The sequence below is a fragment of the Alexandromys fortis genome, unplaced genomic scaffold, assembly GCF_014885135.2.
Source record: "Alexandromys fortis isolate MF-2015 unplaced genomic scaffold, M_Fortis_MF-2015_v1.1 scaffold_2_1_26212458, whole genome shotgun sequence".
Lineage (NCBI taxonomy): Eukaryota > Metazoa > Chordata > Mammalia > Rodentia > Cricetidae > Alexandromys > Alexandromys fortis.
In genome coordinates this window covers 20,630,450-20,655,526 of record NW_026067930.1, presented here as the reverse complement: position 1 = coordinate 20,655,526, position 25,077 = coordinate 20,630,450, and positions in this window count along the sequence as shown.

Genomic DNA, 25,077 nt, shown 5'->3' with positions numbered 1-25,077 from the left:
TTAGCTTTGATTTTACTTAAGTAGACATATTACTATATATACTCATGGGATACCATATAACATTTTGATCTTTATATAAATTCTAGAAAATTTTTGTAGAGGTTATTCAGTATATTAATCTACCAACTTATAATTTCTTTGAAAAGAAGATGTAAAAATGTATTATTTTAGAAATCTTTAAGTATATATTACATCATTAATAACTGGTTGTCATTGAAAACAGCAGATAACTAAAACACACTCCTCTAATTTTGAAAGTTTGTACCTTTGGCTAATGTCTCTTCTTTCCTGATTTCTTTCCAGTCCATGAGATTCATAACCACCTTTTTAATCTCTGCTGCTATTTTTCAGATTCCACTTCTATCCAAGATCTTATGATATTTAATATGTCCGTTGGCTCCATTCATCTTGCCATAAATGACAGAATTTACTTTTCAAAGGGTATATAATATTATGTTGTGTAGATAAGAACTAAGAATCTACTTGCTTTTTGAGGGCACTGAGATAGCTTACATATCTTAACCATTGAAAATGATGCTACAGTGGCAGGAGCACAGGTATTTATTTGGCCTCTTGATTTTAGTTCTTTAGGATATATACCCACTGTGGGGATTACTACATCATACAGGAATTATATTTTCATTTATCATTAACCCTCCATATAGTTGGCTCATGTGCCTGTATTAGTTTGGATTCCCACCAGCTATGTACAAGATTTCTCTCTGTTCCACACCATATTGAATTGTTGTCACCATTTTTCTTTCTGATAATAACCATTCCAATAGGTGCAATGCAGTATCTCACTATAATTTTAATTCGCACCTTTCACGTTATGAGAATTGTTAAGCACTTTTGAAACCCATGTTCCACGGTTCCCAGCTTTTCCTTTGTGAATTACTTTTTTCTGCATGTTTATTTTTCAATATAGCCATTTATCTTATTGCTCTTGAGTTGTCTGTGTTCTTTATATATTCTGGTTATACATACTGGCCGTCAGTTATAAATGTATGCCTTTTCTTTGTTGATAGCCTGCTCTTTTCTTTGTTTTGCTTGTGATTTCTTTTTTCCTATTTTTATTTTATCCCTGGGCACTCCACACACACTTTGTTCCTCTAGTAGTTTCACATTTTCAGATGTTGCATTTTTTTGTCTTTTGCCCACTTTGAAACCATTTTATATATGATCTGAGATAAGGTTCCTATTTCATTCTACTGCATGTGGGCATTGAGTTTCACCACTACCATTTATTGAAGAGATTGCTCTTTGATCACATTGCCAATGGAACACTGCATGTTCCTGGCTCCTTTGAGAAAAATCAATTGACTTTAAATACTTGGGTTTCTTTCTGGGTACTGTATTCTGTTTTATTGATCAATATGTCTATCTTCATGCTGAAACCATGCTGTTTTGATTATAATAGTTTAGTAAAATTCTTTGAAATCAGGCAGTATGATCCCTTAAAATTTGTTCATTTTATTCAAGATAATTTCATATATTTAAGGTCTGTTATAGTCCATACAAATTTTAAGATGCTTATTTCAACATTTGTATTTTTTTTTTTTACTAATTTCTACATCAATGAAACCAAGTTGGAGGTTGAAATCGACAGTGGCATGGTGGGTTCTTATATCACAGGTATTCAGGAAGGCTACGTGTACTTTTTACTGTGTTTGCTTAGAGTTGTTGACTATGAACCAGCGCGTCCTGTGAGGCCTGTGCTTGGCCTTAGATTTTTTTCCTAATGTACAGCCATGGAGTCACTGGTTGTTATGCCCGCATCTCCTGGGATTAAAGGAGTTATTACCCTCTCTCACAGGTCTCACAAATGGCTTAGTTGTCAATTAAGAGGCCATTGGCTTCGTGCGTTTTATGTTATCCATGCTTATAAGTATGGCTGGGTTCTTTCTGGACAGATTCATAGGTAAGGGAGCTAACCTAAAAGAACAATGGCTTACAAGTTTACAGCTCTAGTGAGGGACAAAACAGGGATAAGATTCCAGGTTCTGCTACAATTCTTAACCATTAGGTTTCCTCAAAGGAGTTTCAGCCAACATTGCAGGTGGCCAAATAGGTTGCTACCTCTGGCAGTAGTAACTTTGCCTTTTATTTTCTAAATATGAAGAATAAGCTACACTACAAATATAAAATATCAAAATATTGGTAAAAGCCCCAATTTAATAAGTTAGTATATGTTGAAGGACACATACTTTTAAAAACATCTTAGGAACATTATGTAACAACACTGGATCTATCTTTCATGACCAGAATAACACATTTCTCCCCCATAGTTTAAGTATACCTTTTGACTTACTAAAACAAACTGTAGCATCTTTAGCAACAAACAGAAAGAGAGAGGGCAGCATGAGACCAGAGTGAGGCTGCCCATCAGAACTCCAGGACTGCATAATGTACACTTCTAAAAAAGCTGCCAAGGAAAAGGATAGGATCCATGAAGCGGATCTACCCACATCCTCTCCCCATCTCTCCTGAAGGACATGCAGCTTTTATTTCCCATTGTTTAAGAAGAAAGGAAGTCCTAGGAGACAAAGCCAATGAAGGGTAAATGAGTGTTCTGCCCTCCGAAAGTCAGCGTGAAGATTGGTCAGGGCAAGAATGTAGGGCTCTGAAGGCATTATTTTTACTGGGCACAAACTACAGAACTTGCCTTGCAGAAGGGATTTTTGCAAGCCTCTGTAATTGGATAGGTTTGACTGCTTGAAAGAGGTGCACATGTTCCACTTATGCACTGGAGTGATTTAACACGCTGCTGAATAAACACAAGGGGCAGAGACAATGATAACTACCAGACAGCCTCATCAGTGAGGTAGAGAGGGGTAAGGAAGGGCTAGAGAGACAGGGAAAGAGAGAAAGACACACAGAGAGGCTATAAATAAGTGGAGGTCAACGGAAGTGGTTTCATTCTGTGTGCTAAGAGCTGCAGATGTAGTCTAGCAGGACACACCACTACATAAACACATTACTATGGTGACCAGCACCAGGAGATGCACTGTAGCAGCAACAGGGAGACAGCTGACCTCTGCTGCAGGCTGCAGATCCCAGTACACCCAGCCTAGGAGAAGGGCAACAACAGAACCAGGAAGATATCTTAGGCTGTGGCTCTCTCTTTCCCCTTCAACACTACTGTATTGTCCTCCCTATTCCTCCTTCTCTCATGCTCTCCTTCCGTTTCCACACCTCTACTCTGTGTAGAAGGAATCCTTTCCTTTGCTGGTGATAAAGAAGAAATAGGTGAACTAGATGTGGAAGGCAGCAGAGAACGTTCAGCTGGAGGCTTTTTAGGAGATGAGCTCTCTTGCCATATGCAAATGAGAAAATCCAGAAGAATATGTATTCTGATTTGTTTGGAGGGAAAATGTCCATTTAGAGAAATAACATGATACAGTTTAGAAGCTTAAATAAACTATTTTCCTGCAATTGTTGTTCTTTGTCACTTTGAGAAACTATGAATGAATGTCCCCAGACATATCTAGCTACCATGCTGTTCATAGCTCTATTCTGGGCACTCTCTCATTCAACACCTGTTGAAATCATATACCATTTGCCTAGCTATATCTCTTTTGCTAAGAACAGAAGATAATAACTCTTGCTCATTCTTATCTGCAACCCCTAGCTCTGGCTTTTCCTGAGTCTGATGATTGAAGCCACACCTTGGCCACCCTGATGCTCAGTCCCTGGAGTCTTGACTTCAGATATCTGCAATGTTGATCCAACCCTGGTCCACCCAGAGAAAAAGAAAGGACAAACAACCTGGAATTTAAGGTGGTAGTTTTCCTTGATGCCTTCTTTTTCTATGTAGCCTCAGTACAACCTTTAGTTATTTATTCTGCCTTAGCAATTTTTTTGGGACAGTGAGACAGTCATGGAGAGGTTTAAAGCAAGCTGTATGGTCTTTCCTGGATGCTCTATCTTTCTTTGGCTGCATTTCCCATGTGAACAATATGTGATGAACATGAGCTATAATAGCTGGTAGAAGCTATGTTCTTTCACAACTATTTCATAAACAGAAATAGACATAAATTTAAAATATCTTTTGCATTTCCTGAACTCAACAAAGTTTGCTTACAGAAACATAATTTTTCTGGTTTTAAGATGCTCATTTTTTTTGACTTATTGACTGGTACCAGGTTCTTAAACATCACAGGCTCAATCTAGCTCTAATGGAAAACAATTTTTCACACTCCATATTTGTAACCTATTTTGTGATCATCTTTGCTAATTCTAAAATGTCTGTTCTGGGTTGTTTGGATTTTCCTAGTCTTTATGACTTATATTTTCTGTTTTTAATTACAATACTGCTTGGCTTATTAACTCAGGCTTCTTATTAGCTAATTCTTATATCTTAAATTAACTGATTTCTATTAATCTGTGTATCAGCATGAGGCTGTGCCTTACTGCTAAGGATCTGGTGTCTGTCTCCTTTGATAGTTACATGTCATCTCTCTGACTCTGCCTATTCTTTCTATATATCTCTTCCAACCTGGTTGTTTTATGCCATGCTATAGGTAAAAGCAGCATATTTATTAACCAATGGTAATAAAACATATTCATAGCAAACAGAAGGGAACCCCACATCATCTCCCCTTTTTTGTCTAAATAAAAAGAAAGGTTTTAACTTTAACATAGTAAAATTACATATAACCAAACAGTTATCAAAGAATAATTATAACTATAATATTTCATTGTGAGTTTAAAGTAGTATATTTATCTTTGTTTTAAATTGTTTTTATTGAGCTTTATGTTTTTCTCCACTCCCATCCCTTCCACTCCCCTCCCCTTATACCCTCTCCCATGATCCTCATACTTCCAATTTACTCAGTAGATCTTATATTTTTCTATTTTCCATGTAGATTAGATTCTTTGTTACCTAGGTTCTCTGTGAATTATGGGTTGGTTTTTCTTTGCTTTATGTCTAAAAGCCACATATGAATGAGTACATATTCTATTTGTTTTCCTGGGTCTGGATTATGCCATTTAATATAATGTTTTCTAGATCCATTCATTTGCCCACAAATTTCAATATGTCATTATTTTTTTCCGCTGTGTATTGCTTCAGTGTAAATGTATCACATTTTCCTAATCCATTCTTCAGTCGAGGGGAATTTAGGTTGTTTTCAAGTTCTGGATCTGACAAACAATGCTGCTATAAATGTAGCTGAACACATGTTCTTATGCTAGAATTGGGCATCCTTTGGTTACATACCCAAAAGTGGTATTGATGGGTCTTGAGGAAGGTTGTTTCCTAATTTTCTGAGAAATCACCATACTGATATCCAAAGTGGCTGTACTCCCACCAGCAATACAAAAGTGTTCCCCTTAATTCACATCCTCTTTGTCATAAGTTGTCATCAGTGTTTTGGTTTTGGCCATTCTTACAGGTATATGATAGAATCTCAGACTTGTTTTGGTTTGCATTTCTCTTTTGACTAAGGATGTTGAGCATTTCCTTAAGTGTCTTTCAGTCATTTTAGATACCTCTGTTGGGAGGTCTCTTTTCTATTTAGGACTGTATACCATATTTTATTAGATTATTTGTTCTTTTGATGACCAATTTCTTTAGTTTTTTGTATATTTTGGAGATCGGACATATGTCTGATGTGGTTTTGGTGGAAATATTTTCCCATTTGGTAGGTTGCCATTTTGCCTTGTTTTACAGAAGCTTCCTAGTTTCCAGAGGTTTCACTTATTAATTGTTTCTCTCAGTGTCTATACTACTGGGGTTATATTTAGGAAGTGGTCTCCTGTGCCAAGGTATTCAAGTGTACGTCCTACTTTCTCTTCTATGAGATTCAGTGTAGTTGGCTTTATGTTGAGGTCTTTGATCTCTTTGGACTTGAGTTTTGTGCATGGTGATAGATAGGGATCTATTTTCATTCTTCTACATGTTGAAATCCAGTTATGACAGCACCATTTGTTAAATATGCTTTCTTTTTTTCCATTTTATAATTTTTGCTTCTTTGTCAAAAATCATGTGTTTGTAGGTGTGTGGATCTGCGATTTGCTTCCTTTGGTCCTCCTGTCTGTTTTTATGCCAATACCAGGCTGTCTTCAGTACTGTAGCTCTGTAGTAGAGTTTTAAGTCAGAGATTGTGATGCCTCCTAAAGTTTCTTTATTGTACAGGGTTGTTTTGGCTATCCTGGGTTTTTTGCTTTTCCATATAAAGTTGAATATTGTTCTTTGGAGGTCTGTGAAGAATTTTGCTGGGATTTTGATGGACAAAGAAGCAAAAAAAAAATATCAAATGGAAAAATAAAGCACATTCAACAAATTTTGCTGGCATAATTAGATATCAACATGTAGAAGAATGAAAAGAGATTCATATCTATCACCATGCACAAAACTCAAGTCCAAAGGGATCAAAGACCTCATCATAAAGCCAGCCATACTGAACCTCATAGAAGAGAAGTAGAAAGTATGCTTGAATGTGTTGGCACAGGAGACCACTTCCTAAATATAACCCCAGTAGCACAGGCACTGAGAAAATCAATTAATAAATGGAACGTCTTGAAATCGAAAAGCTTCTGAAAAGCAAAGGATACAATAAACAAGATGAAACGGCAGCTTACAGAATGGGAAAAAATCTTCCCTAACACTGTATCAGACAGAGGTCTGATCTCCAGAGTATACAAAGAAATTGTTTATTGATACAATATCAAGAAATTGGTCATCAAAAGAACAAGTAATCCAATAAGAAAATTGAGTATCGACCTAAACAGAGAACTCTCAACAGAGGTATCTAAAACTGACTGAAAGACACTTAAGGAAATGCTCAACCTCCTTAGTCAAAAGAGAAATGCAAATCAAAACAAGTCTGAGATTTCATCTTACACCTGTAAGAATGGCCAAGCTCAAAAACACTGATAACAACTTATGTTAGAGAGGTTGTGGGGTAAAGGGAACACTCTTGCACTGCTGATGGGAGTGCAAGCTGGTACAACCCCTTTGGATGTCAGTATGGCGATTTCTCAGAAAATTAGGAAACAACTTTCCTCAAGACCCAGCAATACCACTTTTGGGTTTATACCCAAAGGATGCTCAATCATAACACAAGGATGTGTGCTCAACTATGTTCATAGAAGCATTGTTTGTCATAGCAAGAACCTGGAAACAACCTAAATGCCTCTTGACCAAAGGACAGATAAGGGAAATGTGGTACATTTACACAATGGCGTACTACACTGCAGAAAAAATAATGACATCTTGGGATTTGTAGGCAAATGGATGGAGCTCGAAAACATCATATTGAGTGAGATAACCCAGACTCATAAGTGACTTTTAGACATAAAGTAAAGAAAACATGTCTACAATCCACAATCCCAGAACATAGACAACAATGAGGACCCTAGAGCGACAAACATGGATCTAAACTACATGGGAAATAGAAAAAGACAAGATCTTCTGAGTAAATTGGGAGCATGGGGATCATGGGAGAGGGTAGAAGGAGAGGAGAGAGACAGGAAGGGGAGCAGAGAAGAATGTAGAGCTCAATAAATTCAGTAAAAATATGAACACAACAATTACAGTTTGGTTGAACCACATTGCCGTGCTACAACCACTGTGCACATCTGTACTTTAACAACCACTTATCAGTGAAAGGAGGAGTTCTTATGGTGCCGTAGTGATCTGTTAGAAAGGTGACAGATGTGAGGAGATACAGGATGAGGATGAATCCTTTTGTCAGTGCTGGAATGTAGGAGAGACTCCACAGATGAGTGTTTCACAGAAGAATTAGACAGCTTTAAAAGATCTTTCATCCGAGTTGGGGCTTTGCAGGCTAAACTGAACTTGAAGACAAAGGAACAGAAAGAAAGCATTTCAGTTGATACTGAGAACAGAGAAAGGTGCAGTCACTACGCTGCTGTTCTGGTATCCATAGAAAGGACCAGACTAGAGTATAGCAAGTTGCATTGGAGAAGAGAAGGAAACTGAAGACACTATGGTCGTGCAATGGTGACAAAATGCATAGTAGAACCATAGAGGTGCAAGAGAATAGCACGTTATATACTTTTCCTGCGAGGAAAACTATGTATCATCTCTCTACTCCCTTCTACTCTAGCCATTTTTTTTTGTCTCCTAACTAGTAGCCTAAGTCTTTTGGTTTGCTGCCTAGACTTCAGTACCTAGGACCATTCTTGGCAATTTTACTTTTCTGGATGGATTATTCTGCTGTTCAAATGTGTTTTCATGGATTCTTCCTGATCTGATGAAAGCCAATTGTTTTGTCTGTGTTTCACATTCCAGTGGGGAGGCTTTCTATACATGTGTTCTTGAATGAGTTTTTTTCCTCCCTATCATTTGCATCTGCTTGTGCTGGTATTTGCAGCATGCTTGTAAGTCAGCAGGCTATTGTGGCAGGAGTGAGAGGTGGCATAGGTTAAGTCTGAATAAGTTTCAAAGGCTCCCAAATTGCATTTGCATGGTCAAGGAATGGGCCCTTAGTCATACTAATTCACTATGAACTAACACTGATTGAGAGCATAGCGCATATTAGGAACCATGCTTAGCAATCTGTATTCATGCTCTTATTTTATTTTCACCAAAGGCTTGTTTTATTTAGTCCTTTTATTTATTTATTTTTATTTTTTTAGTGGGCGAGAAAACTGATGCTAAAAAAAAAAAAAAACCTGCTCAGCTTACAAAGATCCTACAATTTGTTAGGAAACTGGTTGCTGATTCTGGTTTACAATTTAAATTATGAACCACAGTTCAGGATGAACATAGGTATAAAGTCATAATTGTCATGGGCTCAGTCTTGGAGATGAAGACCAGAGAAATTATCCTGCCTCCATTTCCAGGCTGCTGGTTGTACATGCTCCATTATTTAGTAGGCACACAGATAATAGTGGATCTCAGTGCATAGCCACAGGGTGGCATTCTTTTTGCTTAATGTAAAATTATCAAGCAAATTAGAACTATTTCAATTAGTGACAATCAATAGTAGGTTATGACTCTTTCATGAGGTTACCCTTGCCCATTGGCATGAGAAAGTCACCTTCATTTACACTTTAAGTAATCTAATAAAACCCCAATCATGAATTCCCAATATCTGTGCTCCTAGCTGAGACCAAACTCATGGTTCCCAAGTGCAGAAGGACTAAGCACGACAGTGGATGCATTAGAATTAAGTTGGCTCCTACCATAAAGCTGCACATAAATATTAGACTGGCTCCGCAAGACTCAATATTTGGTTTCTGAACCTATTAATATATAATGAGGATACGATGTAATTAATATAGTTTGTTTTGATTTTCTGTTAAATCCGCTTTAGTAGTAAGAATGTAGGATAATTATTCAGAAAGCCTTTTCAACAAATGTCAGTTTTCATTGATTAAAAATCAAGTCAGTGCTTCATTTATTTGAAATGATATTTACAAGCATGCTTTAAGCAGAAATGAATAATTATCAGATTATTGAGCTGCAAGCAATCTGCAAAGAATTGTCTATTTTTTTTAACCAAGGCTTGATTTCAAATAATACCAGGAAAAAAAATCAGAAGAGTATTGAGAAGTGCCTGATTTTGTTTGAGGTTTTTAATTGTTAGCTGGAATATGAAGCCAGTAATTCTCCTTTGTTGGTTGCAAAACTGTCAGGGTCTGAAATATCTGGTAGAAGAGGTCAGAGCCAGGCATTGTTTCCTGGGAGGGCTGTCAAGTTGTTTATCATACTGTATCTCTGCAAACCTGCAATTTTACTGCAGGTAGTGGTTGGTTGTGCTGAGACAGTGTAGGGATTTCTCCTCTCTGTGTGATGCTTTTTGTTTCTCTGTGTTGACTTTTCTTTCCTTTTCTTTCTCCTTTTTGCATAAACGATGGAAAACAAGTGTGTCATCTGTTACTAAATGGAGTTGTGCAGTTGGAAATGTGAATTCTCAGCCATTTATTATTGTTTTTCTGGGAAAACGGAATGCAAACAAGAATTCAAACAAATGTAGCGTGCTGCATGTTCCTAATTACAAATAGACATGAATGCATAAATCAAATCCTGGCACTGTGCACACTCTTATTTAACATATTCCAATAATGTGAAAGAAACTCACCAATTATGCTCTTTTTCACATACTCACGATATTCCATACCAGCCACTCTTATAGTTGCTTCTAACATGACAACAAGAAAGTCCTCAATGTCCCTACATGAACTTGACATTCAAGTCAGGAACTGATAGTGATAGGTAAGCACATGAGGTATGAAGTTTGGCTGATAGTGAGAGGGGCCATTTGGGAAGATGGAGCAAGGCTGTGAGTGAGAAAGACTTGACAGGGATTTTTTAGTTCTCTGACTAGTCTGACAGAAGTTTTTCAGGAAAAGTATGGTTGAGCAAATGTATAAAGAGTCATCTGGGCATCTGGGGAAGAACATTCTGTCTTTATAGAGCAGTGTGTCAAGGCCTTGCTGTGCGGATTGCCTGGTTGTGAAGAGCACAAAGAGGCCAGTGTAGCTGGCACAAGATAAAAATGGAAGCTAGTAGGCCCAACTGAAGATCGAAATGAATGATCCTATGGTGGAATCCGGGCTTTTTAACATCCCACACCTAAATGAAGCAGTTATAAAAACCGGAGGGAATGAAGCTGCTGAATTGGCACACTGCTCATGTCCTTCTCTTTAAATCTCTCGGTGGAAAAAAACAAAACAAAACAAAAAAACAAAAGCAAGCAAGCAAGTAAACAAACAAACAAAAAGCCAGTTCATTGAGAGCCACAACAGTCTATGTGTGGACTGGAATTCAATTGGACTTTTATTAACTTGACCTGTCAAGTGAGCCCACATGAACTGACAACATTATTTTAAAGAAGGGAGTTAGCAGGGGAGAGGAACATCGGTAACCAGAAAGGTGATCATTTAGTAATAACCGAGAATTTTTTTTTTGTATAACTATATGAATGGAATGTGACAGAGTTTTTAGGTCTTTTTCTATTTTACTTAATTGAGATATTTTAGCTATTGTTTTCTTTTGGGAAAAATGGACCAACATCTTTGTACATGGCTCCTGGGTCTCAGTATATTATATTTCTGTTTGTTTTTTTTCCAAGGGCTTTGCTTAAATATTATAAGAGGGTCATATAATAGACTTGATTAAATGACTAACTTAAGACAGTGGACAGAGGAGTGAATAAAAATTTTCTGGTTATACTTTTTTGGCCAACCACGTTGCTTCCTTTGTCCTCACTAATGATCATTGCAAGAAATCTTCTATGGGCTTCTGAGTTTCGCTCCATCTCGTGTCCATTGAAAGGGGCTTCCAGTAAGTGATTAAGTAGAGAGTCTGGAAGGATTGAAGTCAAGATACATGCATATATTAATGGTAACAATTCTACATTTGTCGTGCTGATCAAAACTCCTTCAGAAACTGGCAATGCTCATAGAAAGGGAGACATTGCTTTTATAGTTTAAACACTCAAGTCTATTAGAAGTTTAAATCTAGGATCAGAAAATACTCAAGGACCTAACCAGTAAATTACCAATAGGGTGGATAAAATCCTGGGAAGTATGAAGACCCTTGGTTCTATGGCATCAGAAAATTAAAGTCTATAATAACAAATTTCCATACAATGAGGTCACTTTAACAGAATAAGTTCCCAGATGCCTCTATGATTGAATCTCACTTTTCAAGTAAGTGTGCATTGAATTTTAACAAGAATTTTGATTGATAACATATTTAGTCCAAAATAGGTCTTTGAAGATCGCTGTAAGAGTATTAACATGTAAAGATGCTGTGATAGAAATTCACTTCATTAGGTAGCTGATAAGGAAAAATTCACAATATAAACCTGCCAGTGTCAGACACACTATTATGACCCATCTATTCCTACTGTGAAAAGGGATGGTAATGTGTCTTTATTGGACTATTCTTTGAACACTACAGGAGCTCATTTTCCTTATTGAAGAAAGTGCTGAGTGACATCAATGAAGCAGGTATGGAAGAAGCATTAAGTTTAGGAGAAGAAATTTCAAGTAAAAGCTGCCTAAATATAAGATTGCTTTGGTGGCTCAGCTCCTGGAAAAATTGCAGTGGCTTTAACAGCTTAGGGATTATCTCAGTGGGACTGAAAAGTTAGGCCACTACAGCCCAATAGTGACAGAGGGAATATGTACTTGCAAGTTATATGTGCTTAAAAATCCCTGTAGCTAAATTTAATAGGAAAAAGACAACAGTGAAGTTATTAAGTTGTTTAATTATAAATCTCCAAAATATTATCATTTCAACATATTATTATATAAACCTAATTGTTGAGATTTTTTTATTCATCTTTTTAAGACCTTGAATATGTTTTAGATCTTCTTCTGTCCAAAAGAATGTAAGAAGTCTAATTCTTCATCTATATGACAATCCTTTTCACATTTTTCCAAAAGTCTTATATGTCCTTTAAATTATTCGTCTAACATAAAAAATGCCAAGACGTAATAATCATATTTTTTCTGGCTCTTTTTGACCTTTTACAGGTCAAAGTATTGTCAACATGTTTCAGTCCTCACAAATAGCCTTAAGAGGTCTGAGATGGTTCCTTGTTCTGAATTTATTCCTTTGTTAGCGTGACAGCTAGAGCTAGTAGATAAAACTGAGTGTTTATCAGATGCACCCTCAATTAAAAGGTTCAGGTTGAAACTGTCAATTTCTTTTCCTGGAAATGCTTTGAAGCCAGGGTGTGATGGCTGAGAGAGTAATGAAGCTTTGTTTTCAGGGTCTAATCCTTGGCTCTTTTCAGTCGTGAGACTTTTGATGACTGTTTCTATTTCCTAGAGGTCATAGGTCTAAATTTGTTTATCAGGCCTTGATTTAATTTTGTTCGGTGATATTTATCCAGAAAGTTGGCCATTTTCTTTAAGATGTCCAATTTGTGGAGTACAGGTTTTGAAATATGACCTAATGATTCTCTGGATTTCTTCTGTGTCTGTTGTTATATCCTCCATTTCATTTCTGATTTTGTTAATTTGGATATTCTCTCTCTGCCTTTTGGGTAGTTTAGATACAGGTTTGTCTATTTTGTTGATTTTCTCGAAGAACCAACTCTTTGTCTCATTGATTCTTTGCATTGTTTTCTTTGTTTTTGTTTTGTTGATTTCAGCTCTCAATTTGATTATTTCTTGCCATCTAGTCCAGCTGAGTGAGTTTGCTTCTTTTTGATCTAGAGTTTTCAAATAATGTGTTAACTCACTGGTGTGGGATTTTTTCCAGCTTCTTTATATAGACATTTAGTGCTATGAACTTTCCTCTTAACACTGTTTTAATTGTGTTCCATAAATTTGGGTATGCTGTGAGGTCATTTTCATTGCATTTTAAGAAGTGTTTAATTTCTTCCTTTAATTCTTTCTTGACCCTTTGTTGATTCAGGTGAGCATTGTTTAATTTCCATGTATTGTGGGCTTTCTGGAATTAGTGTTGCTGTTGAATTCTAATTTTACAGCATGGTGATCTGGTAAGATACATGGTGTTATTCCAATTTTTTGTATTAATTGATGTTTGCTTGTTACTTAGTATGTGATCAATTTTGGAAAAGGTTCTATGAGGTGCTGAGAAGAAGCTATGCTCTTTTATGTTTGGATGGAATGTTCTATAGATGTCTGTTATGTCCATTTGAGTCATCATATGTGCTATTTCCCTTATTTCTCTGTTAATTTTCTATCTGACAGACCTGTCCAGTGCTAAGAGTTGGGTGTTGAAGTTTCCTCCTATTAGTGTGGTAGTTTAATGTGTGATTTAAGCTTTAGAAGTGTTTTTTTACATATGAGGATGCCCTTGTATTTGGGGCATAGACGTTCAGTATTGAGATTGCCTCTTGATGGATTCCTTTGACTAATATGAAATGTCCTTCTTTGTCTCTTTTGATTAATTTTTGTTTGAAGTCTATTTTGTTAGATATTAGGATATAGCTATACCAGCTTGTTTCTTAGGTCAATTTGATCGGAAATTTTTTTTCAAACCTTTTACTCTGAGGAGATGTCTGTCTCTGAGGTTGAGGAATGTTTCTTGTATGCAGCAGAAGGATGGATTGTGTTTTCATATCCAATCTGTTAGCCTGTGCTTTTTTATAGGTGAGTTGAGACATTTATATTAAGAGATATCAATGATCAGCTCCTGTGATTTTAGTTTTTATTGTTGGTGTTATTGTGTGTGTTTTTCCCTTGTTTGGGACTTGCTGCGGTGAGATCATCTGTTTTTGTGTTTTTGTTGATGACGTAGCCAACTTCCTTGGGTTGGAGTTTTCCTCCTTGTACTTTGTGTAGAGATGGGTTTGTAAATAGATATTGGTTGAATCTGGTTCTGTTGTGAAATATTTTGTTTTGTTCATCTGTGGTGATTGAAAGTTTAGCGGGGTATAATTGTCTGACTGGCATCCATGGTCTCTTAATGTCTGCATAATGCCTGATCAGGACCTTCTGGCTTTCATTGTTCACATTGAGAAGTCAGGTGTAATTCTGATAGGTCTGCCTTTACGTGTTACTTGGCATTTTTCTTTTGCAGCTCTTAATATTTTTTTTCTTCTGTATGTTTAGTGTTTTGATTATTATGTGGCAAGTGGACTTATTTTGATCCAGTCTATTTGGTGTTCTGTAAGCTTCTTATATCTTAATATGCATATCTTTCTTTAGATTGGGAAAGTTTTATTTTATTATTTGGTTGAATATATTTTCTGTGTTTTAGAGTTGGACTTCTTCTCCTTCTCCTATACCTGTTATTGTTAAGTTTGGTCTTTTCACAGTGTCCCATATTTCCTGGATATTTTGTGTTAAGATTTTGTTAGTTTTAATGTTTCCTTTGACTGGTGAGTCTATTTCTTCTATTGTATCTGCAGCACTTGAGATTCTCTCTTCCATATCTTGTGTTCTGCTGTTTATGCTTGCATTTGTGATTTCTGATTGTTTTCTCATAATTTCTATTTTTATAATTTCCTCGATTTATTTTTATTGTCTCTAATTCAGTTTTCAAGTATTGAGTTATTGAGTAGTTTCTTTCATATGTTTGATCATTTTTTTCTTGGTTTTCTTTAAGGGATTTGTTGATGTCTTCCAAATTTGTGTTTGTCTTTTCCTCCATTTCTTTGAGAGAATTTTTTGTTTCCTCTTTAAGGGCCTCAAACATTCTTCTAAAGCTGTTTTTTAGGTCATTTTTTTCTGCTTCATCTATAGTTGATTGTTCAAGTCTTGCTGTTGTAGGGCCACTAGTTTTTGTTGATATCCCATTTCTCTTTTTGGTGTTGTACAATTTCTTACCTTGTCTACCCATCTTTTCCTCTCATTGGTGTATTTGGAACTGTCTGTGTCTCTGGTGATTAATCTTCCAGGTGTCAGTGGATCCAAGGCTCAGATGGTTGCTTCATGTGGTGTGGTCAGAGCCACTGTTCCAGTCACCTCCTTTCACCTCCTTGGTCACTCGGTGTTCCTGGTGGTCACTCAGCATTCCAGGGTGGTCACTCTGAAATACTGGGGGTCATTCAGGCCTGCTTTTAAAGAAGTTGCTTGCTTGAGGTTGTTTCTACTGTGGTTGCTATGTTGGTCCTGCTCTGGCAGAGTTCGCTGGCTTAGGCCTGCTTCAGGGGAGGTAACTAGTTTTGGCCTGTTCCAGTGAAGGTAGCTAGTTCAAGCCTGCTACCTCAGAGGTCACTCACTGATTCATGCCTGGTCCTGCAGAGGTCTCTGGTTTGGGCCTGCTCCCTCAGTGGTGGTAGCTCCCTTGTACCTGGTCCTGCAGAAATCTCTGACTCAGGTCTTCTCCCTCAGTGTCTGATCCCTCACACCTGCTCCTGTGGAGTTCACTTCCTCAGTCCTGCTTTGACAGTGGTTGCTGGTTCAGGCCTGTTTCCTTAGATGTTCCTGACCTGGGCCCATTCCTGGTGAGGTCTATGGCTTGGGTCTCTCTCTTGACAGTCACTGACTTGGGCCAAGTCCTGCAGAGGTCTTTGGTTCAAGTCTACTCCCTTGGATGTCCTTGACTTGTGCCTGGACCTGCAGAGGTCTCAGGCTCCAGCCTCCCTACATATCTTCAGTAATGAATATACACAAAATATAATTAGTCCACTTTATACATTTTAAACATTTACTAAAAAGTTTTAATTAATGGATAACAAATATATCTGTTTATGGGGTCATGTGGCATTTTGATATATGAATTTATATTTTTTAAAGACAGAAAATCATAATAATCTATAATGCATGAGTTGATCTCTTAGAAAGAAGTAACTTGAATAAATATTTCTCCAGATTTGACAACTTCCATAAAGGTTTATTTGATATTAAGTATAAGAAGTTGAGCTTTCTAAACTATAAATAATGACAAATAAATCTTGAAGAACCATTATCAGTAAAAGACTAAAATTTATTTCCATTTCTCCCATGCAAATATTACAAAATCAGTATAACGTAATGATCAAAGAGTATCAAGAAAAAATTCTAGTATATTATTGTTTATGTTATGTCAGGTATAATTAATAAGATGCTAATTTTTTGATTTTGTGATATTTGTGGTTCTTGCCAGATTTTTAAAATTTACTTTCATAATTTATTTTTTAATCTCATTAAATAATTGTACTTAATGATTATTTAATGAATAACAATTATTACTTAATGAATAGTGAATATTTAATTTTGTGTTTGTAAGTTAGCATTTTTATGCCTGTCCTCATTTTTATGGATTTTAAGTATCACAAAATTTGTTCTGCCTCTGCCTCCAGCGTTCCTGACCCATCACTCAATACCAAGATCAAATATCACTTTCATTATAGACTATTTCCTGAATCTCTAAATAAAAGAGAACTACTTTAGAACTACCCATTGCTTTGCTTTGACCAGTTAAAACCATTATCACAGTGTCTTGTGTTTTTTTTTTTATGTAAACACCTTATAAGTATTGCTATTTGTCCTCCTTATTGAACAAATGTAAGTCTTAGCAGAAAATATCTGATAAGAATGGAACTTGGACCTAGAGTCTAAGGCACTCATACAAACAGAAGAGAATATTCAGATAGATGGCAACTCAGAGAGGGTGCCAGCTTTGGGGTCCTAAGAGGAATCCAGATGGCTTGGCAGACAACAGGAACATTCAACTGATCTGGGAAATAAATGATACAACAACAAACCAAGGAAATTTTACAACTCAACATACATATGCCCAATACAGATGTGTTCAATTTTACAAAAAAAAAATTCTTCCAGTTGTAAAACAGCAGATTAACTCCAACACAGCGATATTGGGCAACTTCAATACTTCTTTCTTACTAATATGGAAGTCTTCCAGACAAAACTTGGACAGAGAAACATTGGAATTAAATGAGATTACAAACCAAATGGACCTAATATACCCATAAAGAAGACACCCCATATATTAAGGAATATACATTCTTCTCAGCAGCCCATGGAACTTTCTCCAAAATTTCCCATGTGTAAGTACACAAAAAAACAACTTTCAACAAATGTTAACAATATTGTTGCCTAAACAAGGCCTACACAAAGAAAAACAACAGTTGACATTTCAAAGTGGATCTGGGAAATCTCATAGGGCCCCATCCCTGTATGAAGAACTATACAGAATGAATGGGTTTTTCAAGACAAAGATGCTGTCTTCTGTAATTGACCTCTTTGATGGATTACAAGTTATTATGGATAATGGTCAGGAAAAAAGCTAAACAAAGAAGATTCAATTCAGAGTTCTTGTTTTGAAAAAAAAGAGGTGGGGGAAAGTGCTGTGAGACAATGGTATTGTACCCTGTCGTGTGTATTGTTTAAATAAACGCTGATTGGCCAGTAGGCAGGCAGGAAGTATAGGTAGGGCAACCAGGCAGGAAGTAGAGGTGGAGTGATGAGAACAGGAGAAGATGGGAAGAGGAGAGAATCAGTCTGCAGTCATCATCCAGATGCAGAGGAAGCAAGATGAGAATTCCTCACTGTTAAAATGTTCCAAGACACATGGCTGACACAGACAAGACCTGAGCTAATTGGCCAACCAGTTTACGATAATGTAGACCTCTGTGTGTTTTTTTTTGGAATGGAATGGCTACAGGATTGAGTGGGACAGAAACCTCTGTCAACACCTCTTTGCCATTTACACGCTTACTTATTCTTTTTATATATTACTCCATTTTTTTTGCGATTATAAATGTTTCTTTTATATGTATTAAAGACAGAGTTTGGCCAATGATGTTCTTTCCTTTTTGTGTCTTATCCACATTATGGCACCAAAGTTTACTAGTCTTATAAAACATCATGGAAAATGTTCATCATGTGCTATGTGTAATGTTTTCCTTAAATGTTTAAAAACATATTGTTCTATTTAAGCCATTCTGTTATTATTAACATCTTTGGGGGGTAGATGATCAAAACTACAGACTTTCTTTTTTAAAATAAGTATGGTGGTGTTTAGATTCTCTATCCTCTTTTTTGTGATGACCATTGTAATAAACTGTGTCTCCATGGAGTTCATATTGTCTGATATATAGTCACATTAAGTATTCTAGTTTTCCCAAATTTTGAAGGTTTCTCTATTATATTTCATTAATTTCTAACTGCCTGTTTTGCTCATAGAGAAAATATACATTTGACTTTAATTCTTTGATGCTTCTCACAACTATTTGTAAAAGTCTATTGTTTTTCTGAGCATCAAATTTTCACGCACTCATGCGTGCACACACACACACACTTTCAGAAAACACAGTAGCAAGTCAAGGAATAGAGAAACTTACTTGTTTATTGTTGCAGTCTCAGGAACAGCAGTGTTTGGGTGGAAGCACGGAACCAAACTAAGGAGACTGTAAGACATCAGGTGTAGGAAGGACTTCTTGTTTCTCTAAAATTAAGGGAGTAAGGTTTTCGAAATACAGCACACCCAGGTAGGTTAGTATAAGCGAGTTGAAATAGTGCTCTTTTTCACAATAAGCAGGTATAAAATACGTGGCAGAGACAGCAATTTTTGTGTATCACAGCACATTGCATCTTTCTCCAAAGCATTGGCATAGTGACATGCAGTGTGTCAAAACCTAAGACAGAAAAGAATGGTAGAGATTAGACCTCTGCTCAAAAGAAACAAAACCCAAACTGTAAGAGGAGTTGGTACACTTAAGAACAGGAAACAGGAAGGGCAAAGAAAGTTCTACTTAAGTGAGATCAAAGTGAACTTTTTCCCTAGGTCTGGAAACTCACACATTTTCCAGCTTGAATTCATTAGCATATCACAGGCACACCCCTTTTCTATTCTGTTAAATTGTGATAACATTTCAAGAGAGGTGGCAACCTGACCTGCTGTTTTTCACTTGCCTCATTTACATACTTGAGGGCTCAGGAAATGAATTTAAAAAGCACATGGCCTTTTAATTTTTTTTTTACAAATCTCCAAAGCTTTCTGGTAATTTAGGTACTTCCACTTTATAAATTCCATTGCAAAATTTCAGTGCTACATGTTAAAAGCATCATGTCTCACATTTTCTTACCAAGGCTATCTTCTGATCTAGTTTCCTGTCTAGAAAATCTTAGTCCATTTTAGAGGACAGAATCTGACCAGAGTGAGTAACATAACCGCAGAACTATGGTGTCCTAGAAGAAAACAAGGCTATATGTGATATCTGCTTGAGTTTGTGGGAGAAAGTATGTAGGTTCCCAGTACAGCCTCTTTGTTGGTGATATAATTCTGGGCACTGGAGAAGCTGCTCTTCCTGGAGGATGTGGAGGGTGAGAATCAGCTTGCTACATATGCTCTGAGAGAAGCAAAGAGGTGGAAGTGGGAAGGTGATATACAACACAATAATGACACTCATACAAACACCTCAAACATCCTGTATACATTTTGGGAATGGGTCAAGTGTTTGGAATGGGTTGAGTTTTGTTTTAACTGTGAACTGGCAGAGCTGTTTCTGTGAAGTCATGAATGGATATTATATCCTTTATTATATAAAGTAAGTTCAATGTAGGTATGATGGAAAAGTTGCTTGCAGCAAGTCTCTAGAGAGTGTCAGGATTGTCGGGGATCATCACTAAACTCAGAACTGGCAATGAACCTTTGGTCAAGGCTAAAGAAGTCTCCAAGGGGTAATGGACTACAGTTATCTATAGAGCTCTCTTGTGTGTTTTCTTCCCTGTTTTTCTGCTCCTCATTCTACATTTTATAATTTTAAAAGTGTGAAACAATCTATTGTGAAAAGCAACTTTAATGAAGTCCTTTGGGGTCTAGCCCCAAGGCCGTTTTCAGGGTTAAGATTGGACACTATGGAAAGCAAAAGGAATGTTTTTCTTAAGGTATCTAAGGGCAAGTGAACACACTGTCAATTCGTGTTTTTCCAAATCAGTCTATTTATTTTTTTGTACTAATTCTAATTACTCCTGGTTTGTTCTATTTCTCTAGCCTCCAAACTTTCTCCCCTATAGGAGGCTTGGAATGACAATAAAAAATTACAAGAGTTAACTCTCTTGGTCAAAACCACATTCCTAGGGTAAGCAAAATAGGAGCCAAGCCATCTACCATGTCAACACAGGGTTTCAAGGTTTCAGGAGTAAGATTGTGACCAGATTGGAGGGCATAGTGTCCAGTGGCAAACTCTGAGACATAAGTTTATTGTCAGCAGACTTGGCAAGTAAAGAATTGACTTTTTCTTAGGCTGCTTTGTGCAGCACCCTTGATAAGACACCTGTGACTCTGACCTTTGTGCATAGCTGTAAAGTTTTTATTTTATTTTATGTTTCTTTTAAAAGAAAACATACTATATTTTTTCATTTTACATATCAACTCCAGTTCCAACTCCCTCTCCTCCTCTAATTCCTTCTCCCTATTTCCCCACCCTACCCCCACCCACTCCTCAAAGAAGGTAAGGCACATTGCTTTGAAGAAGGTCCAATGTCCTCCCTACTATATCTAGGCCGAGAAAGATATCCATCCAAAGAAAATAGGTTCCCAAAAAAGTCAGTACAAGCAGTAGGGATAAATTCTGGTGCCTCTGCCAGTGGCCCCACAGTTTGCCCTAGTCATACAACTGTCACCTACATTCACAGGATCTGGTTAGGACCTATGCTAGTTTCTTCCATGTCTGGCTTTAGTTGGTGAGCTCCCATTAGCTCAGGTAAACTGTTATAGTGGGTGTCTTCATCATGGTCTTGACCTCTTCGCTCATAGCTGTTAAGTTTTTAACTCATTATCTATATACAAAAAGCCTTTAATCTAGTTTGAACATGCTCTGAGGTAAAAATCAGCTAATTATTTTCAGTTAGTCTGATCAAAATAATTTATTAAGTTTTTAAATATCTACAGTACTTTTGGAATAAATAGATCTAGTTATAAAGCATGTCCTAGTATATTTTCTCTATAACAAAATTATATAGCTAAAGGAAAAGTGATCTTTTGAGCATAGATATATGTGTCCATAAGATTGAGATGTAATCACAAGAGTACATATATACATTACATATAAATGAATGGTAAGGGGAGATCATAACTGTCATCAGTGAAATTACAGATAAAAGCAACAGTTTTCAGAGTCAGTGGCTCTGCAGACCCTGCCTTTCAGGTTCTTTCATCTGAGAATAATTTCGCTGGTGGGTTTATATCTGAATTATCAATTGCTATAAGCTGTAATTGCATCATGACCTACAATAGCTCGTGACAAAAGCTCCCGATACAACTTATTCTAATGAAAATTCAAAGAAGGCAGAAGAAGCACTAAGCTTGTCATTTTTTTGAAAAAAAAAATAGAAAAATAAACTCTAAGCAACAAGAGTAGAAATCATAATTTCAGGTATGTACTACATAAAACATGATAACAGAATTGTTTTCCCATATGTGTTCTAAGCCTTAAGCAATGGATAGCAGAAGGTATTTTTGGTGGAGGTCAAATGGCGGTGTTCTGTTAATCATTCTATGCAGAAGAACCTGGCAGCAGTAGCTAATATAACAGCAAACTTATTGGTTTGAAAATGCCACATTTTTTGAATATTCCATATCATATTTGTGGTTATACAAGTGCTTCCCACTGTTATATATTTATATTTAGTACCCATCTGTCTGCCTTCTAGCTTCTGCTCATGGATGCATTTGAGGATGTTCTGTGAAACTGTCCCCTTTGAAGCTTAGTGATTATTTTGGTCTCAGCAGCTGTCTTTCAAATCACCACAACAGTTCATCATGGAGTCTTCTATAAGTCCAGGGAAGTGGAAATTTTCTGTTTTATTTTTCAAATGGTACTAACTATAGGAACGTATTGGGAAACAGTTCATGTTTGTGAAGATCACCAAAGTTCTTTTAGTTATTGTATTTAATTATTTCTTTTCTAATTGAACTATCCCATTTGATAGTGATGTTGATTCATAAAATTCTCTTTTTCATTAATTTTCACATTTCAATTCCCCCCCCCGATTCTTCCAGACATTTATTTCCTCNTTTTAAGATGAGGTAGTAGGGTAACCAAAATGAAGGGGCATAAATGAGCCATATGGAAACATAGTATCTTGTAACCAAATTTAAAAAATATAGCATATGGGGCTGGAGAGATGGCTCAGTGGTTAAGAGCATTACCTGCTCTTCCAAAGGTCCTGAGTTCAATTCCCGGCAACCACATGGTGGCTCACAACCATCAGTAATGAGATCTGGTTGCCCTTTTCTGGTTTGCAGACATACAGACAGAACATTGTATACATAATAAATAAATAAAAAAAACTAAAACACAGACAGGAAGTTTGACTAGCACATGAAGAAAATGTTCAGCATTTAAAAAATATAGCACATGTTTGCATGTGTTATATCTTTATATATATGGATGTATGTATGGATGTATGTATGGATTAAAGGTATTTGAAGGAAGTTACCCTGGATATCTGGAAAAAGTTGAACCCAGAAGTCATGGGTTATTTAAATAAAAAAATCCAGCACAGTGCATTCCTGGTGGTGGTGGCACATGTTTTTAATTCTAGTACTTAGGAGGCAGAGGCAGGTGGATCTCTGTGAGTTTGAGACAGCCTGGTCTACAGAGCAAGTTTCAGAACAGCTTGGGTTACATACAGAATCCCTGTTTCAAAAATACAAAACAAACAAAAACTCAACCACCAACAACAAAACAACCAAACCCAGGGAGAGGGGAGTGATACATTCTTTTGAGGTGTTAGAGAGGTCCAAGGGGCACCTCCAAACAGAACAGGTTCTTGTCATTCCTTTGGTTGTCCACTCAAGCTAGAAGGTTAAGACCCTATTACATCATACACTTTGGAAGCATGAGACAGAGGAAGAAGAAAGAATATAGAAGCCAGAAAATAAGGAGACGGTCTGTGAAATAACATCTTCTGTGCAGGACACAGCATTTTCAAACAGACTGACATCAGCTGTAGACACCTGCATTGGGTATGGGTAAGAATGGTCTAATCAACAATTAGGGATAAACAGAGGAAGAACTTTGTAGACCCTATTCTGCAATACTGAGCTATATGCTTCTTAAAGATTCAGGGAGTAGGGAAATCATTTGTTTCAGTATGTATTCATTAATAACTCCAATATATACATCAAGCTCCAATGTATATTTTCAATCCAGTTGTCACATGGGTGGTTCTGGTTAAACTAGCTGGTACATTATACCAAAACAAGTCTTAAATCTAGGAAAGGACTGGTAGGGCTGTGTGCTGTTGATAGACATGAGAGGGACATATGACAGGGTGGGGCAGTGAGACTAATCAGAATGCATTTTATATGTGTACAATTGTAAATTAACAAAATCAATCAATTAAATTTTTTAAGCCTTTAGCTACAATAGATGACTAGAATTTAAGTCTTCATGTCCTTTGGTTTATTTATTTTTGGTTTTTCTTTCTTTCTCTCATTTGTTTATTTGTAATATGTTGGGTGCTCTCAGGAACTCACTGTGCTTATTGCTTCATTTCCCAAGTATCTGAAAGGTGATATTTCTTTTTAGGCACTTATGAAATGTTTGTTAAATTAGTGAATGAATATTTGAGATTCACAAACATTAATTTTTAACTTCTATATGTGTTTACACTATTTTCTTGGTAAATTGCTGTAAAATGACTGCTACATGGCCTCCTTTTTCTAATTTATTGTTTCTTTCTTTCTTTCTTTCTTTCTTTCTTTCTTTCTTTCTTTCTTTCTTTCTTTCTTTCTTTCTTATTAACATTTTTCCCTTTATTCTACATACCAACTAGAGTTTCCCCTCTCTCCTCCCCTCTCATTCCCGTGTCCCCCCTTACTATCAACTCCCTCTCCAGGCACCCATTCCTCTTCCTCTGTCTTTATTCAGAAAGGGGCAGGCTTCCCATGGGCTTGAAAATAACATGGCACATCAAATTGTTTCATTACTCATGCTTTATTTTTTTGGGTTATTTTGCCAACCCAATTACTACTTGCTAGTCTTGTTTGTTTGTTTCCCCATCAACATCTGAACTAATCTTCTGCGGTGCTTTGACCAGTAAGTTTAGATGCAGATGACGCTACTTGAGCGAAGGCTATCAGAGAGAGGCTTTGCGATGTCTCCCCAAGGTGGTGTGTAGGAAATCCTTCTCACTTATCAGGAAATGAGAAGCCACCTGGAAGAGGATGGAGGCACTCCACTGACAGTCCTCACCTACTGACACACTTGCAAGTAAAGCTGGAAACTGGTGGCCTGTTTTAAAAGGATGGAACCACATGTTTATGAGTTCAGGTGAAGTCTTGAGAGGAGCGACTCAGCCAACTAGAAGAATTGGATGTCACAACAAATGGTTGCTTTTCCAGGCACATGTCTTAAAGAAGGCATAACTTTCAAGGCGAGCAGGTTTATCCCTTTCCCTTTGAGGCATTTCTACTCTACTGGGAAAGACATGTCACATAAACTAATATCCTGAATGCTGTTTTGAGCAGAATGTAGATACAATTGTGAAATGTTCCTCCTGGAGTTGTGAGTAAATCTTGGCAGCGAGGAAAAGGATGGCATGAAATGTAAAATGAAGAGAGAAAGACCTTGGAAGAAATCACATTTGGCCTAATACATGTGAAATATTGGAAACAGGAGGAAATAGCACATGCATAATGTTGGGAAATTGGAGGTTTGTATTTTATGTATTATTTAGGAAGGAAGTATGAATTTAGTACCATCCTAACAGTCTCAGCTT